Below are 11,889 nucleotides of genomic sequence, written 5' to 3' on the forward strand. Positions count from 1 at the left end.
AAGAGGGTAGTTTTGTAGTTTTATTTATCGCGGTCGACCGTCACGGTCGACCGCCGAAGTTACCGTTGCACAATAACGATAACTTGCTGATTTTTGTTTTTAGTGGGTTTTTGGGGTTTAAGTTTGTTTAAGTGTTTATTTACAAAATTGGGTTTGTGAAGATTATTTCTCAAGAAGAGGAGATCAACTTGTGTTTGAGATTTCAATTTCACATCTCCATCTCTCTTGTTCTAGAGAAGTTTTTCTAAACTTAATTCTAGCTGTGCATTTATATTTGTCATTGATTATTATCTTCATTAAGCTAGATTTATATTGAGTTTACATTTGATTTTGTTGTTTCTCATTGTTTGCACACACAACCATTGAGCTTTAGTATTTTTCACATATTGTATATTTTGGTTGTGAGGAGTGTATCATTGAGACTGAGCTACATTGTGTTCCCATCTATTATAGAGAACAATTTATTTGTATTATGAGCATTATTATGAGATACACTTAGTATTACACTTGTACACTGAGAGGAACGTGTGGTGAGAGACGGTGTCGTCCCAAGAGGAGTGGAGTAGTGCCTAGAGGTTGGTATAATTCCTAACACTTGAGGGAGACACGGGGTAGAGATAAACACATTAGAGGGTGTAAAGTGTTATTGCAAGATTGTGAGATTGTAAAGTTTTCGGTGAACTAGAAAACCAAGTGTGAGGTGTAAACGTTATTCGGGTGAGCGTAGAAAATCCGGTTGTGATAGTGGAGATCTCCTCGAGGTGAGGAGCGGAGACGTAGGTTAAGTGGTTAGACCGAACTCCGTTATCATATCGTTTTATTTGTGATTGCATTGGTGTACCTATCCTTGTATTCATATCTTATATCACCTTTGTGTATTGCTCTTCATATTGACCTATCGCATTTGTAGATTGTTTATTTCCCCTTGTATTAGTTTATATATCCTTGCATATAATTCACCATATATCTCATTGCTAGGATATTGCTCTTTGGTTATATTGCTCATTCTTGCTTATAACATATTATATATCAATTTTGTAAGAATAACTTGTTAATTAGTTTTAATTGGCATAAAATCGGATTAGATTAGCATAAGACACTAATCACCCCCCCCTCTAGGGTCTAACAATTAGTATCAGAGCTTGGTGCTCTTTGATTTAAGGTCTAATCACCTTGAGTTAAAGATCCAAGTTATCTTATTTGTGCTAATCTAGTTATGATTGCATTTGTCTTGCTTGCATATATTCAAATATATATCATGAATATGGATGCATTTCGTTTAGGCTATGATCCAAATATTGCTCCAAAATATAGATATTTCCCTTATGCTCAATGATGCTCTAAATTTAAAATATTTGTTGAATCTAGAAATATCGACTTATGGGAAGTTATTGATTGTGCTTATATTATGCCCACATTGGAGAAATCCAAGTGGAGCAATCATGATAAGAAAATGTTTACAATGAGCAAGTTATGGTTAAAATTCTTGCATAATGCTTTTGAACCATGTATTTCTAACGAACATGCTCATTTTGATAGTGCTTACACGATTTGGAAACTTTTTGAAGCACATCAAGGAGATTTGGAGGAGATTCGACACGTTATGGCGGAATCGACTTCAAGTGATAGAGGAGCATCATGCACACAGCCATTAGGGGATAACTCTAGTGTCGTAAGTGATTCGGAATCCGATGACGATCTATCTATTAATGAACTCGCTTGTGCATATGAGAGATTATCACTTGCCTATACAAAATTGTAAAATAATTTTATTGATCTTAAAAGTAAGCATATTAGTTTAAAATCCGATCTTGAGTTGTTAGCCTCTAAATCTAATGCCATTACTTTGGAGAATGCTACACTTAAAGAAAACAATGACATGCTAAGTTTAGAAAATGAGAAATTGACTTCCTCTATTGCTAGCTTAACTCATGCTAATAATAATGCCATGATAGAAGTAGAAATAATTAGAAATGAGTTTAATTCATTTAAATATGATCATGTTTCACCTACTTCTATTTCCAATACATGTATGCAAAATGATGAGTTGAGTCAAGTTAAACATCGCATATCTTGTTTAGATTCAACCTTAAAAACTTGTATGGTAAATAGCAAAAAGCTTTTGTACTTGTGTGCAAAGTACCGTGTTAGCACTTCTAAATCAAACACACACTATGCACACTTGTATAGCAAAGTTTATAAATGCTCAATTTATGGTCGTAAAGGCCACCTTGCTAAATTTTTCTATGATGCACACAAACCTAAGATTGCTAATACTCCTAGTGCATCCTATCTAGCTTCATCATCTTGTACACATACACATTCACATGCTCATTCTCACTATGCTCATCATAAGCATACTAGTGTGTTTAAATGTGATATATGTGGTCGTTTTGGTCATTTGGCCGAACATTGTTTTGATTTAAAAAGAAAATCAATTTTGCCAAATGTTTCTAGTAGACCACATGTTTTTAAATGTGATATTTGTGGTAGGTTTGGACATCTTGCAAAATTTTGTTATGATATGCAAAAAGTTTCTAGGTTGCAATATGTTCCAAATAGACCATTGTTTAATGATGTTTCTCATTTGTGAAATAATTTAAAAGAAAAATCTTTATTTACAAATGATTCGCGTGCACGCCAACTTGGTCAATATAAATCATTTAACCCTCTTCATTGCACCTATTGCAATCGGAAAGGTCATGTGTATAATTTTTGTTTTGACCGTGCTAGTGCACCATATGCGCTCAAACGAGTTCATAACCCTAGGGATTTGAGCTTAAATGATAGGGGTCATGTCCCTAAATCTCTTGGTACCAAAAATTCTTGGATAACAAAACAAATATGATTCTTAAACTAAGAACTTTAGTGATTTTTTTTTGTCTTGGTTTTGAAAATTATGCTTTGAAATCTTTGAATATGAAAACAATTTTTCTTTGATTAATTATTTTGTTTTCATTACTATTAGTTTTGATTTTAAATGAGAGGTTTGTAGTTATATACCCTCCGGGTTTATTGGGTGTTTATTCCCAAATCTTGTTTACCGGATGCTAAAATGTTTATATGGGTTGATACTAGCTCAAGAGCTAGATATAATTGCCTCTCTTGATTTTTGAAAATCAATGATGATTTGGTTTTATATTCTTATATGATTTACTTGTGATTTATGATTTCATTGGTTGATTTGTTTTCATTTAAAAACTTTTTACATGATTCTCATGTCTTCTTTCTTGTGATTTCATAAATCTATTTTATACATTGTTTTTATGTTTGTACATTTGAGACACTTTTTCATATTGATATATTTATATGTATTCTCATTATCCTCTTGTATGTGAGTGATATTTAGCATATTTTTTTATGCTTGCTCACATATTTGCCATAATATTTTATTGCATATATTCTATATGGCATTTTGATAGTGGGAGCAATCCCTATATTTTTATACTCACTCATGCATATTGATAGGGGGAGCTTTCACTCTCTTCCTTCTTTTGTTTTCCCCTTTTTGATATTGTCAAAGGGGGAGAAATATTATGAGTATATTCTTTTTGTTTATATGCATGATAATTATAATATTGCATATTCATTTCCTTTCATGCATATATCCTTTTTGTAAATTGTTTGTCATCATAAAAAAGGGGGAGATTGTTGGCCTTTTTGTTGTGATGATGTTTAACAAATAATTTACTTCTAATGTTGTTTGTGTAGTGTTTGTATAATTCTATTTATTGTAGACAAACAACATGTTAGAGGATGGATGGAATTGCGTATTCACGATTATATCCAATGGAGGTTGGCGGAATTATGGAGTAAAGCCTATGTAATTCAAATTAAAGATTCTAGTTCTATCTTCATCCGCAAGTGTACCAAGTTGAGCTACATCGAAGATCAATCAAGCTTGGGTATATTTAGTTTAGGTTTTATATTATGTGTGTTAGTACTTTAAGCTCAATCATATATACACACACGTATTTGGTTTTTATATATATAGTTATATATATACACAAGTTTTGGTTTATGGATTTAACAATCATTGTATACATATTTTATTAAGTCTATAAAATTATTTTATATTGTTTCAAAACATTGTTTATGTCAAAATATCAAATTTCATGTATATCAAATTTTCATGTTTTGGACACACTTGCAAAATACATGAGTTTTCACAAATGGAAAACTCAATTTCAGAAATTCTTTTTCTAGCATGTTCAATATCATGTTTATAAATGTTTTCCAAAGTTTTATCAATTTTTGAATTAATTTGTTTTGTTTATTTGAATTTACAAAATCAAGTTTTTAATAAGCTCATGTTCGTGCATGTTTTTGAAAAACTGATGCGCTTTCATAATTGGTAAATGCGATTTAAAAAATTTCTTTGTTTACATGTTTATCATCATATGTACAAATATTTCCCCAAGTTTTACTAATTTTGGAGTTGTTTTGTTATTTTCAATTGAATTTACAAAACCGAGTTTTTTGTAGTTTTTTTAGAAACTATATATCTGTATTCAAACATTTATTTCTCTCAACTGGTAAGTGATATTTTATAAATTCTTATTCTAACATGTTTATCTATATGTCTAGAACTTTCCCTCAAAATTTCATGATATTTGTAATTGATTTACTATTTTTAATTGATTTTACAAAGTCAGATACATAAATTTCTAGAATCTGTCAAAATCAGAAACTATTCGTTAACAGTGTGGTCGACCGCTACAGTCGCCCATGCTACAGTGAGGTCGACCACCACGGTCGACTGTCTGTAGTACAAAGAGCAGTTTTGTAGTTTTATTTATCACGGTCGACCGCCATGGTCGACTGCCGAAGTTACCGTTGCACAGTAACGGTAACTTGCTGATTTTTGTTTTTTAGTGGGTTTTTGGGGTTTTTTGAGTTGTTTTCTTCAAGCCTATATATACCCCTTTGCCAGAACTATTTTCCACAACTAAGAGATGTTTTAAATAAGTTTTTACAAGGGTTTAAGTTTGTTTAAGTGTTTGTTTACAAAATTGGGTTTGTGAAGATTGTTTCGCAAGACGAGGAGATCAACTTGGGTTTGAGCTTTCAATTTCACATCTCCATCTCTCTTGTTCTAGAGAAGTTTTTCTTAACTCAATTCTAGCTTTGCATTTATTTTTGTCATTGATTATTATCTTCATTAAGCTAGATTTATATTGAGTTTACATTTGATTATGTTGTTTCTCATTGTTTGCACACACAACCATTGAGCTTTAGTATTTTACACATATTGTATATTTGGGTTGTAGGGAGTGTATTATTGAGAGTGAGCTACATTGTGTTCCCATCTATTGTAGAGAACAATTTATTTGTATTGTGAGCATTATTGTGAGATACACTTTGGAATACACTTATACACCGAGAGGAGCGTGTGGTGAGAGACGGGGTCGTCCCAAGAGGAGTAGAGTAGTGCCTAGAGGTAGGTATAATTCCTAACACTTGAGGGAGACACGGGGTAGAGACCAACACTTGATGCTGCTTAGATAGTTCATTAAGATAGGCTTGAAAGACTCAAAAGTAGCTCGCCCTATGCTGACTATTTCAATCGTCTTCTCCATCATACTCTCTGTTGCCCCTATAAGAATTTTGAGTATGTCAGGAACATCCATTGGACTTAGAGGAGCAGCAGGAGATGGCACTAAGATCCCCAAAGTTGCAAAGCTTGGCAAAAAACTGGCAGGTGATTTCAGTGAAGAGGCCGGAGAAGGTACCATAACATCCAAGTTTATAGCACTTGAGGGAAGAGTTGTAAGCAGGCCTGCCTAAGTTTAACTTGAAACATCTACGGACCTCGTAGAAGTAAGTCAAATCTTAAGAGGGAGTGACTTCACTGGTGGAGGACTCATCATCACTTGTACAAAAGAAAGTTGCTCCGGAGGAGGAGTCATTGTTGTTTGCATAAGTGGCAGCTGCTCTGGTGGGGGAGTTATGATTGTTGTTTCACCAACTACATAAGCCAAAGATCCAACATATGAAAATAGTTAGGATGCAGATTGAAATTCATGAAAGTTCAAAATAGACAACGCCTTGTTAGAAGGGGATAGAGGTAGGTTATCCCAATCACCATCGTCGTCACCGTCATCATCTTCGCCGTTGTCGTTGTCGTCATCTAGAGGGGTCTCATAACATAACTTCTCCTCATCATCCATGGTAGAAGGTTCATGTGAGCCTACGACAATAGCTAACTTGGAAATTATTCTAGTTGTTGGACTAGGCCTTATGTCCCCTATGGACGTCATTAGTGCTGAGGCAGAGGGAGACTGACTCCAGCTAAGCTTCTCAAATTCGTCCACTGTAGACTCATCTACAGGAGGCTTAACCTCTTCAGCTCGAGCAGTGGTAGACACGATGTCGTATCAATTGGGTCCATTGCTAGGATAGATTCTGCATCCTAAGCCATCGATTCCCCCTCCCCCTCTTCATTGGGTGGATGATAAGAAGAAGTTCCACCTGATAAGGCTGGACCGCTTGAACGAAGCCCAACTAAATGAGAGAGGTACATAGCAGATGATTGCCTCCCCTTCCATAAGTACATCACGTGCAGCCTTAGCAGCATCCTTCATCAACTTGGCACACTGTGGAACTTTAGGAGTAGGGGACCCAACCAAAAACTTTGGGCGAGTTCGCTTCTCATATTAGCTAGTTTCTTCTGCAGTGAGAGCTCATTTACCTACACCTCTCTCTTCATGGGTCTCAGCTACCCTGAGTGCATCTTCTTGAGCACCCTCGGGTGCCTGGTCTCTTTCCTCCTTAGCAGTCGCCTCCTCACAAGTTAAATACTCGTCGATTCCCTTCAGACGAGATATCTTGGACCCCCTCTTTGATGCATACATTCGTCCGATCTCTTTCAGACAAGATAAGTTCAATCTGTACTCGGGGATCTGGGGAGTAGCGTGATACTAACCATTGAAGCCCATGGAAGTAAGGGAATTGGGCGTTTTGTGAGGCAACTTGAATGTAGATTTGGTACAACCGGCCACTGAATAATACCAAGCCCTAGCTCCCTCATACAAATTACCGACAACTGCAAGTTGAGATCTAGGATTCCCAACATATAGTTCATCATACCTGAATTGTCGAGTGTACCTATATGGCTTATAGGGCTCGATAAAACACTTCTAGCCTAGCTAAAAGAGGACATAACCTAGCCTGATATTGAGCAGCTAATGGAAAACGCCCCCATTTAATTAGGTAAACCCATTGGGACCCACCATATCTTGAAACATTTCACCATACCCTCCGCCTTCAAAGTCCAGGAAACAGCGGAAAACATGATAGTTAAGATCCCTTGACAGAATGTGACAGATCTTAACCATATACGTCCCCTCCCACTTTGTCGATTCAAGTCGCTGCACAAGTGGAATGAATGAGTCACTCTGAGAAGAGGCCACACTCATCAGCGAGGGGCAATGTGAGACATACCATGCCATCAGATAGGTGTATGGCATCGATACGTGAGGGTTAGGAGTCTTGAAAGTCTTCTTTTCACCAGAACCCATCTCTTTAATATGAACAAAATCAATGGCCAACTCCCACAAGCCACTTTGTAAGTAACACATCATGGCTGAAAGAAGATTCAACGGTCTCTCATGCACCAGAAGAATAGATGGATAGACCACTTCTGTGGTGAGAGCATCTATTAGTCTGGTGGGAACTACACACTGTTTTAGCTATAGCATCAGAAACCCAACTAATAGGGCCACATCTAAGATGGGAGTTTGAGCTTGATAGTGGAAGCTCTCAAACTCAGTATAAGCTGGGAAAATGTTTTCTCTAGCCTCATTAGTATAATGAGCAGTTGTGGCATTGATACGGGCTTTGATGTCCTCTGGAGTGCTTGCAGCTAGATAGGATTTGGGAGCTCCCTAGTGGTTCAAATTTTGGAACAAGTATTCCTCCCATGGATACTTGTTTTACACCACTCCCTTGTGCTCTCATCAACTTAGTACAGATATGAAAGTGACACATCACTTCCAAAAGAGTTGCATAGATCTCAGGGCTAGTTGTTCTCAAGATTTTAAGTTCTGCTGCTCCCGGGAGAAATTCTTCATATGACAGATCCCCAAATAGGAGACCAAAGATGTCAAACATCTCATGAATAGCAAAACCCAACTCCCCAATGGGAGTGAAGAAAGTGTAGGTCTCTGGGTTGTACCGCTCTAATATAGCAAAGAGGTTGTAATGGCTCTGAGCGATATCGGGTGGCCATCACAGGACAACTAAGACCGGATTAAGCAAGCTGTGTCTTCAACTCCTCCAAGATGAATTTCATCATTCGAGTCCCCCACCCCGTAGCTGAAGAGTGTACCCATCCGGGAGATCAAAATTCTTATGCGGGAAATTTACCTTTCACTGCAATAAACCTTCTAATAAAAGTGTTTGCCGAGTTGGCCACCATGCCGACTAGATATTCCTTGGCGAACTACGCCGACTAGATATTCCTTTGTGAATAGGCCTGGTCCAAAAGTTGTCACCTGTCCGTTATAACCTACCGAGTGAACACCATAAAATGTTAAAGCTCCAACTACAACCCCATCTTGTTCTTTGATGTGGTCCCAATGCATGTGCCTCGGGATAGAAGCACACTGAAAGTACAACAGAGGTAACATCCTCTCCATGTTGGGTAAGAAGAGACGGCGATTCACAACTTTCCTCAGTCATTTATAGTTCCCGTCGTACGGGAGATCCGCCTCAATGTCCATAGAATCTCCAAATAGGAATACTAGTTACTCAAACCTTTTATAGTTCATGGTCTCAAATATGGCATATATGACCAGAGTCCTGAGTGTTGCCGAAGTGGCTTGGGTGACAGTATCTGCATGATGCTTATCAGCATCTTGGAAGATGGGAAGTTCTTGGTGTAGATTAAAATTCATGTTGTGGTCCGCACCACCTTCATGTCCAAAATGATGACAAAAGGAAAGAGGCTCATTGGTGTAGCACATTACAAATAAAAGAAACAAATAAGTTAGTGAGAAGCTAAAATAAGTCTAAAAAAGACTTATTTCTAAACGCGAGGCACAGCCCCGCGTTTCATTTCCAAAACATGGAGGTCAGACCCGCATTTCAAAATCAAAACGCTAAGGTCAGACCCGCATTTCAAATCTCAAAACACTAAGGTCAACCACACGATTTCATGTACAAAACGTTAAGGTCAGACCTATGTTTCAAATCTCAAAACGCTGAGGTCATCCCCGCAATTTCAAGTTCAAAACGCTGAGGTCAACCCTGCATTTCAAGTTCAAAATGCTGAGGTCAACCCTGCATTTCAAGTTTAAAACACGGAGGTCCACCTCTGTGTTCCAATAATAAAACACGAGTCTTTCTCATTGTTTAATTCAGAACTTATCGAAACAATTTTTATAGTCCTAGAGTTTAGTACTTACCACCAACAAAGGGGACTTGTGATGGCTACGTGACTATCTGAGCCATAGCACCACCGATGACTGAGGCCATCGGCATGCTAGAACTCGCCATGGCGGGTTTCTTAGCACGAGACTTAGAAATGACCTTCTTAGGAACCTTTGAGTTCTCAAATGGGAAGTTCGCTGGAGTTTTTGAATGAGAAGTCTTGTTAATTAGGTCAGTGAAGAACAGAAGAGTTGATTGGCTCTTGATTTGACCTGAGCAGTCTATTTATAGACATTTGGAGCTGTCAAATCAGAAAGGGATTTGAGATAAAAATCCTGCAGAAACGTAATCTCTGCATTCACACTGAGTCGGTTCGACTGCTGAAATGCAGGGCTCACCTCTGCGTGTTAACATTCAAGATGTGAGGCTCAACTCTACGTTCCAAATTTTAAACGCGAAGCTCATATCCGCATTTCAAGTTCTATATATGAAACCCACCCTCACGTTTTCAAACCCCAAATGCCGAGCTTATCTGTGCGTCTTAGCTTTCAAATGCCAGGACCACTTTTGTGTTTCAAGTTCTAAACGCAAAGGACCACCTTAGCATTTCAAAAAGAGAATTATGACACTCGCCCTCATACGGGTCCTGTTCCGCAAATTTCTGCAACCAAGTTCAGGATGCCTTCGAAACAGACGTAGTGAACAATCACTCAACCATTCAAAGATCAAGATCGAGATCCAAAGTATTCCAAAAATTCGTTCCAGTCATCTGTGAACTTTTAAAAACTTTGGAGAGGGTTCTGTAGGCTATCTAAAAATTACTACGAATAGCTGATCCCCATCAAACACTAATGATAAAAGTTTCAATGTGATGACTTTTAGAAGGTTACAATTGGGAGACTTTCACATCAATCAACGAAGGTTACAATTCGAGGACCTTCATAACAACTGATGAAAGTTTTGATTCGATGGCCTTCACAATCACTAACAAGAGTTGCAACTGATGACTCTCATGTTTCAAGGAGTCAAGAAGAAGATTACAAGATGACAATCTTTGCAATGCGCTAACAAAAAAGACTACAAGTTGATGGTCTCTTCAACTCAAGACATAAAGTTCACATCCGCGTTTCAAGAACCGAACACAGGGTTCACCACTGCGTTTTAAGACCCAAACACTGATCCCAACTCCGTGTCCGAAGTTCAAGATGTAGAGTCCATTCCCAGAACATGAACTTCACGTTTGACTCGTTCAAACATGAGTTGAACGGTTCCAAAACCATTTTTTATGATCTGAGGGGATTACAATCCCACTAAGGAGCGATTTTAGGGGTTAGTTACATCCCTAAAACCCCTATAAATAGCCAGAAACTTAGCTGAGTTTTGGATCTTCTGCTAGAGCTTTTAGAGATAGGCATTTTATGTTCTCTTGGAGCATTCTTGGGCTAGAGCTTTTGAGAGATCTTTCATCCAGAGGGCTTGGAGACTTCGGATCTTGGAGACCTTTCAGCATCTTTTGGATCGGATCATTGGAGCTTTGGTCTTGGCTTAAAAACCGATTTCGGTTAAATAAAAAAAGATTAATCTGCTATTTAAAATCAACTTTTTAATAGAGTTATAAACTCAATAAGAGTTATTAACTTGTTAAGAGTTTTAAACTTGCCTCACAAACTATCCTCAACATCAATTCAAGAGAAATAGACCGTGTTCTATGAGTCGAAGCGATTAGATCATCAACGGGATACAAGAATCAAACTCTCATCGACACAAAGAAAAACTCAGGTTTAAACAAAGGGAAGGTTATCTATCGGTCTTTTCTTTCTTTTGTAAATGAGAAACTGATATAGAAGAGTTGTAATTTTTTTTCTAAATCAGTTAGAGAGAGATTGCAAAGAGGGGTTATATTCATTTTTTTCTAAGTTAGTTAGAGAGTTAAATATAGAATTATATTTGTGGGAAAATTGAAGAAGAGAATAAAATTATGTATTTATTGCTCTAACTGACTTAGGAAAAAATGAATATAATCTCTCTTTGAAATCTCCCTCTAACTGATTTAGAAAAAGAAATTACAACTCTTCTATATCAGTTTCGCAATTTACAAAAGAAAGAAGGGATCAACGAAGATCCTTCTCTTTGTTTAAACCTTGGTTTTTCTTGGTGTCGATGGGAGTTTGATTCTTATATCCCATTGACGATCTGATCACTTCGACTCATGGAACACAGTTTATTTCTCTTGAATTAATGTTGCGGATAACTTGCAAGGTATGTTTAAAACTCTTAACGAGTTAATAACTCTTAACGAGTTTAAAACACTATAAAAAAGTTAATTTGAAATAGGAGATTAATCCTTTTTTTACCAAAATAAATTTTCAAGCCAAGAGCAAAGCTCTGAAGATCCAATCCAAAAGATGATCGGTTATTGTGAAGGTCATCGAATTATAACCTTCGTCGATTGATGTGAAAGTCTCCTAATTGTAACCTTTTGAAAGTCATCAAATTGTAACTTCATCATTGATGTTT

This window comes from Asparagus officinalis, chromosome 2, assembly GCF_001876935.1.
Source record: "Asparagus officinalis chromosome 2, Aspof.V1, whole genome shotgun sequence".
Classification (NCBI taxonomy): domain Eukaryota; kingdom Viridiplantae; phylum Streptophyta; class Magnoliopsida; order Asparagales; family Asparagaceae; genus Asparagus; species Asparagus officinalis.